The sequence below is a fragment of the Montipora foliosa genome, chromosome 5, assembly GCF_036669935.1.
Source record: "Montipora foliosa isolate CH-2021 chromosome 5, ASM3666993v2, whole genome shotgun sequence".
Taxonomy (NCBI): domain Eukaryota; kingdom Metazoa; phylum Cnidaria; class Anthozoa; order Scleractinia; family Acroporidae; genus Montipora; species Montipora foliosa.
This window is the reverse complement of record NC_090873.1, coordinates 47,728,515-47,738,514: the sequence shown is the minus strand read 5'-3', so window position 1 is coordinate 47,738,514 and position 10,000 is coordinate 47,728,515. Positions and strand designations below refer to the sequence as shown.

The following is a 10,000-nucleotide window of genomic DNA, read 5'->3' as shown; positions in this document are numbered from 1 at the left end:
TGTCTGTTTAATAGAGGGCTGCTTAACAGAGGTTTTACTGTACTAAAACAAAAGGAGATATTTCCATGAAAAAGGAAGTCAATTCCCTGAAGATTGATTAGTTTCACCAGCATGGCCACCACTTCAGTGTAGAGGGACAAAAATACAGTTGTTGTGAAGTCATATGAAAAGGGTGTATAGTAGAGAAAATAGGGATGTTTAGCAAACAGTTTTCAATGTGCCCAGCAGTGGTTCAATAGCTGTTCATTGGTAGGCAAACTTGTACATATCAAAAATTCTATATCAGTGTGTGTAAACAGTGAGTGCCATTACGTTAATACTTCGTACATTTACAGTGTATCTAAATTATAAAATGGCTTTTCTACTATAAGAAGCACAGTATAATAAATTATGATAATAGCTGAATGTAGCAACATTTCATATTCAATATAATTATTATGTTAATATTATTTTGTATTTTTCTTGCATTACAGTAGTTTCCTTTCTTCATTACCTCCTTTTAGAGATAATAGTAGCACAGTATATTCATTATTCCCGATCACCTTTAATGCACAATGTAATGTGAAATACTGTTTTGGTTTTTGAATCAGAAAGTGGCCATGTTGCCTTCAGAAAAACTAGAGCATGACAAAGAGGTACAGGAAAGAAAAGAAAGACGGCAACTCATGGCAACAGCCAGAGCTGAAAGAGCTCGGAAAAGGAGTGCAGAAATCAGTCCTACTCCACCTGTGGTGCCACTGAAACGAAAGGATAGTAGAAACAAAAAAGGAAAGATACACAAGTAAGATCAGTGTGATATTACTCTTTACCTTCTGAAACAAAGAAAGAATTTTCAATTGGTATCATTCTCAACTGGGAGCCCTGCTAGGGCAAACAGCACAACCACAAAGCATTTTGTCATTTTAAAAATTTCACCTTCTGGCTAATTACAGCATACACGTGTAATAACTATCTTCGTATTTGTACCTTTTCATTGTTGAGTCCAGTGTGCCTCAAATCTCTGGTGAATTGCCTGAAGTCGAGGAAGTCTTGCATGGTCCAGGTGTCAAATTGTAAGTATGGTACCATGAACCTTTTCAACAGTGCAGAACAAATTTTGTATACCATTGTTTTTTAGGCTGGAGGTTGTATGGAATAATCCATTATTTTTATACAAAGGCATCATTGTGATAGAGATACGGTATGCACATTAATTTTGATGATTATTTTTTCTACTTTTTGTATCCAAGGAATATAACAAACAAGGGGGAGAAACCTGAAGTTGAAGAGTTCATCAATGTCTCTGAGTCACCAGTTAAGGATGTCGGAGAAAAAAGCACTGGACAGCTTTTGGACAAAACAAACAAAGCAGAAAGAATGTTTAATTGTGTAACAGAAAACACAGCGGCTCAGGAATTTGAACAAAAACTTTACAGTTCAGTTGAGCTTGAGAATAAAATAGATCAAAGTAGTGATTTAGGATTAAAACATGATGAAGGGCAAAGAAAGGAATCACAAGAAAAGTTTGAGATGGCTTTGCATGTCAAAGAGGAAAAGGAAGACTCTTGTAGTGGTGTGGATGTGCAAGGTAGCAGTGATTTGAGCATGAAGCCTGAAGAAACAAGGAAAAACAGTCAGGACAGTATGCTAAATATAACTGAAAATGTAAACTCTGAAGAAGTGAAAGATGAATACAAAAGTACATGTAAAAAAGAAGAGGATGAGAAAGCTCAAGTATATATTCCTGGTAAAGCTTTAAATATGGAAGTAGAGGCACAGAATATAGTTCCCTCAGTGGAGGAAAATGAAGCTATGTGTAGCTATGACACAAGTAATTATGACTCTAGTACTTCAGCAGATCTTCATCAGGAACGAAATGAATGTGAAGAATTAGACACTGTTACTCCAAAACTAGAAAAGGATAATCCTAATGATATCAAACCTTCAGACTGTGCTGTTCAGAAAATTAAAACCTCCAAGGGGCCTAAGATTAAGAGGACATTATCTAAAGCTGAAAGATTGTCAAGAGCACACAAGGCAAAGAGTGGACTGACAATGAAAACGGTCTCCAAAAGTGGGCCAGTTAAAGTAGTTGTACCCTCAAGACGTGGAGATAACTCTGAGGGTAGTTTAATTACTAAAGGAACTCTTAACAATAATGTTAAGACTGAGAAAACTGTTCAACGTCGTAAGAGTTCCAAGGGGAGTCGATCATCTTCTATCAGTCCTCGTGGATATGGGTATTCAATGGCCTTCATGGACATAGAGAAATCTGCAGTATCTGTTATCAAACCAGAGCCAGAAATTGATGAGTCCACACCAGATGGTGGCTTGACTGATAATTTGACAAATTCTACTCAAAGTCTGCCTTGTGCTGTATCTAGCCCTACCAGCCCTGCAAACTCAACAGGGACTCCAAATGAAAATCAACCAGCTCCCAAAAAACAGACATACCAGGCAAAAAAGTTTCGACTAGATCAAATCACAGGGAAGTTGTCTGCCCAGCGTCAGAGTGAGGCTCAAGCAGCAGCACACTCGCCATCTGCTTTTCAACCTGCCAACCATACTTCCCCAAAACCTGCTCCCCCTAATCTCAGCCCATCACCCCCTGCTAACCAACCTCCCCCATACCCTAGAGAATCATATCCACCTACGGGACCCCCTCCATTGATCTATTCACCTATGCCAAGGTCATGTTGTCCAACACCCCATCATCAACACATGTATAGAGCTCATCCTGGGCACAGGATGCACCTCCCAGCTGGTCATGTACCTCCACATCCTGAGTACCCGCCTCCATCCCCAGGGTACATGTTGTATGCTCATGGAATGCATTATCCTCCACCTCCACCACCACCAGGACCTTGCATGGGACAGTGTAAGTTACACTTGTATGTTATTTCTAGTTTAAAAGCATTGCAAGAACAGAATTTCTTGTATGTGCTTCCCTAAGGGGTCCTTTGCCAAATCCATGGCCTTATACATTGCATTGTTAACTGTTAATCATGTTCACGCCACCAAACCTTGATCCCTACGGGTTGTTCAGCATGTAACTACATTGATCAACTGCAGGGGGACACAATGCCCTGTGGAAATTTCAGATTTAGATAGTTGAAGGGCAAAATCAACCATGATCCTGTCCCTCTAACCTTCTCTTTGTCACATTTCCGTAGACCACGGTTTCAGTAGCACTGTAGGTACATGTAGCTTGTGTCCTCGTGCAGGGAATCATTGTAGTTTGCATGTTGGACAACCCATACAGGTCAAAGTTGGTTTGCCTGAACACAGTACAAGCTGTCTAAATCTGTTTCATGTTGCGTTTTAACTGACACGTCTAAGATGTGAGCGAGTGCTTTCTTTGCAGTAATTAGGTAAATAATTAAACAATAATCAATTGGAAAACAAAAACTCAAAGAGAATTTGAGCCAGAAATTCTGAAAACAGTTTCCAATTATAATTCTTAATGAGCATATGTTATTACATACTCGACAGAATATCACATTTCAGATTGGACAATGACAAATGCCTAAATAGGTTATGGAGTGCAAGAGGGAAGTTGCTAATTTGGAAACACAATAATGGTTATTTATACCGCGCAAATTCAGTGATCAAGTAATAATTTTGTTGAGAATGTAATAATTGAAAAAATGTTATGAACTTGCTCATGCATTGCATGATTTATGGTCACTCATGTTTTGAAAGTTTTGAGAACTTTTAACATGTGCCCATAAATTCACCAAATGCACTCAAATTCATAGAATTAACTATACTTAAATGCATGCATACTTATTTGTTTTTTCGTTTCTTGTAACAAAGACGTAATGAAATATTTCTGTGTAGGTTCTTGCTCTGCTGGTGTTAGACAGCCTGTGTACCATCCCCTCCCCCCAGGGGCAACGCGTCCACCACATGGAAGTCCTGAAAGTGCACTAGCTCAGTTGATGCAATGCGAGCAAAGAATCCTTCATGGTGCACCTGGAATGCCACATTACAGAGAGGCTGGTCCTCCCACAAGGCCATGGTTGGCCCACAGACATGGTCCCCCACCAGCACAGACCTTCATACCAGTAAGCCATCACACTGAGGATCGTTGGCACACTCATGAAGGTTGGTGATGGTTGTTTAAAACAGCAAGTATTGTGTTTACTTGCGTATAAGTCGACCTTTTATGACCTAAAATCAGCCCAAAAATTGCCCTCGACTTACACTCGAGTCATCAAGATAGAGCCACTTTGGAAGCCCTAGAAATATCAGATAATTAGCATAACAATGGCTTATAAAATACAATGCCTCTGTAACTTTATAGGTCGTGCATTTTATAGTTAAACAGACTGATGGTTGGTTCACTTCGTTGAACGAGCTCAGGAGCTTAGTAACCTGGCAAACGTTTTCCAAGATGGCGGGTTATTTATCGAGCCATTTTCAGAACTCTTTGGTGTTCATTATATATGCCAAATCTCCTTTCTTTGTCAACGTTAAGAGAAAGGGTAGTTTCAAATGGACAGATTTAATTTTCACCATAACACAAAAACGTAGAAAAAAAAATTCAAGTAAACTGAAATATTTGTGTCATTGCATGTTACAAGAACTGATAAACTTTACTTGCAGTAGTTTTTTTTTTCGTCCACTGCAATTGCAAAAGGATTCTCACAAAATTAATATGACTTGTACTTTTAGGAAATATTCTATCGATCTGAATGTCAGGTTTTTGGCCAGAAATGAAGAAAAATAAGTTTTTAGCCCTTGAAAATGGGGTTGACTTTTATACACAAGTAAATATGGCATATTTTAGCAATCAGTCATGTGATAATGTTGACATATTTTACTTTCTCTTCCTTTGATTTATTTTATATTTCAGTAAGTATACATCATTGAATTTATGGCTTTCCTGAAAGTATCTTAACTATATCTTTGTTAAGTAAAGCATAAACCAGTTGTAAGTCATTTCAAATTGTCATTTGCATCATCAATAAACTTAACATTGTAACCCACTCTTACTTGGCTAATTCTCTTCACAGAGCAAACTCTTCAGGCCACTCCAGTCTCCCAAGTTCCCCCTCCAGCTTCAAGCATCAGTCCAACTTTAGACAATGGGAAAAATTCAAACCGACGTTCTCGCAAGAATGAGAGGCCACTACCAACTAAAACATTACCTGCATCAATAGTCTTGGACTCTAAAGATTGCTTGGCTCCATCTGCGAAAGATTTGGAAAATGCTCCTACAGCTGACAAAACCATGGATCAACAACATCAACAAGAAAGCACAAATGTATCAGGATCAAAACCAGAGACTGCAATACCAAGCTCAAAAGAAAAACAGGAAATTGAGTTGGATAATAAATCAGTATCAGTTGCAACATGCAGTCAGCAGCCAACAGTTTCCTCTCTGTCAGCCAGTGTGGCTAAAAGTGGAACATCACCTGCATTGTCTGCTGTAGGAGCAGTACCTGGGGAAGTTGAACCTGAGAATCCTTTAGCTCAATCAGGTTTTTCTGTTGGAAATTCAAAGGTATGTCTATTGACAGAATGAAGGTATGTGTTTAAAGTACTTGTATCAACTTTAAAGTCTCCAAACTGTATGTTCTTCTTTGGGTGCCATTATAGAGTGTAGTTAATTTGACGTACATTTGGTTGATGTGCTGTACTTTTAGGAGCCATTTTCAGTGCTTTAAATATAATGGTACTCAATCAGTTTTGAATTTACATAGCCTTGGATTAGCTTTGATAAGAGCTGAGATATAGTTGACATGCTGCATTCTTGAGCAAGTTTGTCTTTGAAACCAACTTTTCATGGTCCAGCTCTACTGGGCTCACAGATCAGTACTAAATGTGTGTGATTGTAGACCATAAAACCCAAATCTTGTACTCAGAGTAAACAGCCTTAAGTTTGAAATTAAATATTTTTTGCCAGTATGGTGTTAAGCTGAAGCAGCAACTTTTTTGAAATGTGGAGGAAAGCTGTGATGTTCTATTCGCAGTAGCACCTTAAGTAGTAACACGGTTAACTGATTGGTACTAACAAAAAATTATTTTTCCCCTTAGAACCGTAAAGGAAAAGAACCAGGTATGAGTCATGATTTCATTTCTGTTCCTCTCCATTGGGTGTATGTAAGTCAACCTTTTTACTCTGGCCTTTATGCTGAGATTTAAGGATTCAGCTCAGATTTCTGTGTTAAAGATTTCAGTTGCCAATAATTTTGTAACTTAACTTTATTATCTTATTCGTTTCCTAATTTATTTATGATTTATTGATGGCTATTTGACATTACTTGGCATGCAGTAGTGATTTTTTTTCCCTGTGAAAAGTCTTCATAGTTGAATTTGTATCTGGAACCTCATTTCTCAGAGGCATTTACCCGCCGCCCTGTCCCCAAAGGTTCGAAGACAGTGACCACACAGACAAACTCTTGTTTGAAACTCTTTATTTGGGCATGTGCGGTGGAGGGCCACGAGAGGGAAATAAGGACCCCTGGGTGGGATCGGGGGAATGGCATAAACCCAACCAGATGAACGAAGCGAAGAATGAGGAAAGATGGGAAACAAGAAGGTCATGTGACCAAAGGGGGAGAGAGGGAGGGGATAATTAATGAATTCATGGAATGATTTCTCCCAATTATGATGACCAATAGAGGAATTTTCACGTAAGCATATCTTACCAGAATGTAAGCGAGTTTTGCATTTTCTTTGCACACACTTTCAGTTTGAATCGTATAACTCAGAATACAACATCTAATGTTGTAGAATTGTCTTGGTATTGCTAAGAAAAGGTCTCCAATTTCTTCAATTACTAACAAAGAAGCTTGTAAAAGATCTCTCTCAGTTTCAGTAATTATTCCAGAAGGTGATATTTGTTTTATGTAATTTTTTTTTTATGACAAAAGAGTTTGTGTCAAAAAGGCATGCTTTTGATGCATACCTGTATATGTGATAGAAATAAAGTATGTCACCTGTCTACAAAAATGGGGGTTGATTTAGGCACAAGGTCGGCTTTCATAAAGGCAGTCTCACACTAGTACCAGAGTAGGAGTTGAGCTAAGTTTCTACATTTTTTTCTAGCTCCCAAGGAGCTGGTTATTGAAATGGATCATAATAAATACAAATGCAAAGTACCTGGTTGTGATAAGTCGTTCCGCAAGGAAAGTGGACTGGAATACCACATCAAGTACTATCATGAACAAAAGCCTGGAGTGAAGAGGAAGAAATCAAGTAAATTACTATTTAGTATTGTTGTTATTTTAATGTGAATGTTGAGAGAACAAAATTTATTTTTTTAGCACTTTGGCTGATCAGTCTTTCACTCAATTTTTTCAATGGTTTTTACGGTTGATTAAGCACCCAACATGAAGGAATTGACAAAGACTCTAATAATCCTACTCATTCATTCTTTGGAATATCCCTGTAATTAACCTTGTCTGGCCTTGTAAGACAATATTATTGTTCAGGCTACTGTCATACCTGATGAAAACTTTAGCTCTACGATTAATATTTTTTTAAAAATCTGTTTCTTTCTCCTTCCTAATGAAACCCTATTCTGTCATCTTAAGTGTCAGTGAGATCAGACTTTACCCCTGAAACATCCCCAGAGTTTGGAAGCCGCAGTGTGAGCAAGCGCCGAATACACAGGTCCTCTGCTCCAGCACAGTTGTCAGGAGGTACTCAGCCAATGAGTTCAAGTACGGAACCAATAGATACAGAACTGTCTGAATTCTACAGATCAATTACATGTACCATGGACACTGAAGCTTTGGTAAACCAGGATACTGATCTGGAGATTGAGGGGGGTGGGGTAGAAGTTGAGAGTATTGACCCGAGAATAGTGGATAGCATGGAGGTAGAGGAAGAAGAGGATATCAATGGAGATGTGATACGGTGTCTTTGCAATGAGATAGAGGAAGGTGGATTTATGATTCAGGTAAACTACTAACACATCGTCACTCACAATCTGTTGAAATGCACATCAGTGAGAACACAATAATGGTGTTTTATGGGCAATAAATGGCTGTTTGTATGTGTTTTGCAATTTGGTTCACTTTTATTCCATTTCTCCCATTCATTTTTCAGTAGGCAGCATGAAATGACCAATCATGTCGAACTGACCCCTAAGAAATGTGTCCAACATCGGTTGAAAGTTTCAAACCCATTGAAGATGAGAAAAGTAGGGTTTACACTCCTTACCCCACAAAGAAATCAAAAACTACTTGCATAAGTCTAACTAAACTTTGTCTTGTTGTATAGTGTGAGCAGTGTCTAACATGGCAACACAGTGAATGTGTGGGTCTCAATGAGCTAACAGTTCCACCAAACTACTTGTGTTATGTTTGCACCAATCCAAGAGGTAATACATGAATAAATTCAAGTTTTCTATTTTGTGTGACGGTTTACTATATTTATGATACGTTTGGTGAAGCATTCACCGTTGCTTCAGTACTATACATGCATTGAGTTTGGGAGGTTCATACTCTTGTCTCTGAGGTTTTTTTGGGAGTATTTTTGGTATGAAAGCCAACTTTTTGCTCCAGAGTTTAATCAGAAAGAAGCTATTGACACTTGGAGAAATTGTGGTATTGTTTCTGGTAACTTGATCTTCTAGTTCTTGTTCCTTTTTGTAATTTTGTAATAACTCTAGCTGTCCATTATTTTCCTTAAAGAGGTTCAAATGTATTCCCAAATATCAATTTTGTCCTCAAAGAGTAAAATAGAACATCGTAGTATTTTTGGCGAGGAATTTTAAATCTAAGAAATGTACATGTACATACTTGAAGTGCGGGCTGTAGACAAAAGAGAGAAATGATCCTCACTCTGGGTTTCTTGTAGTGTATAATTAGACACCTTAACAACTGCATCGTTTATTGGAGGTGCAAGGGCTATCAGGGGGCCTCCCTTTTGGCAGCCAGCCCCTAAACTGAATAACGCCCACATGGCTGGCCTAACTCTGCGACCCTGCCATGAGCCTCCACCCCAGGAATTCTAAGAAGCAGGCACCCATCACACTGAACTATCAGTGGGGAAAAATGATGGAGGGATTTGGGGGGGAGGGGGAGGAGGTACACCAAAACGAACTCCCTAAAGATCATGCTGGAAGATAGATCTCTTCACACTGACAGAACAAATGCCACAAGTAGTATGCACTTACAAACCAACCACTGACTACTAGCAACACAGGTGCTCTTTGTTGTTGACTCCTTTAAATTGCGTTTAAATGGATTGAAAAATTCAGGTGGCCCCATTGGGACTCAACGATTCTGGTGCAATGCGCTACCAACTGAGCTATGACACCATACAGTTGGACCATGTCACTTTGTTAGGCTCATGTGTTCCCGTGAAAGGACTCGATGAAGGGAAAGGTTCGTGGGTTTGAATCCTGTTGGAGCCACCTGAAATTTTCAGATATCTATAGATAGTGCGAGGATCAAGTCTCTCTCTCTCTCTCTCTCTTTCTCTCTTTGATAATTTTAGATCTGTTGAAATCCAGAAAGATTGTAAAACATAATAATTACTGATGGCAGGGGAACTTATGCGTCGCAGCTTACCGTCTCTATTATTTTCAGGGTTGCGAAGAAGTGCTAAATACAAGGTATGGTTTGCAGTCCTGTTTGTGCAGTTGGCATACTTGGCTCTTCATCTAAATGAGTCAATGTCAATTTACAATTGTGTCATTGCTAATTCTTTGTCATTATGTTACCTAACTGTTTCTGCTTTTCCCATTTTACCCTTGAACTCTTCTAAGGAAGTGGGTATCCAAGATGCTTTATTTTCTCTTACTGCAGAATGATTTTGATTGGTTGCGACGAGGAACGTTGGCTTGCATGCCATTTGTGTCCATTGAAGAGCCTGAATACACTGCAGAGTTGAATCTAGCCACGCATGGCCTGATGAGTGACTTGCACGACGTCAATAACTGCCTAAGAAGCTTAAAGCTAAAATTTGAACTTCTCAGGTAACCAGATAGTCTCTTGAATTCTGCTGACCTATATATCAAAAGGTTTGCATTACATTTTACGGGAGAAGAGCAGTTGTTCAC

At 38.8% G+C, this 10,000-nt stretch overlaps 1 pseudogene; it reads left to right on the top strand.

Annotated features, from left to right (window-relative positions):
* LOC138002834 (uncharacterized) overlaps nucleotides 1–10,000 on the top strand; it is a 33,647-nt pseudogene that overhangs the window by 15,836 nt on the left and 7,811 nt on the right.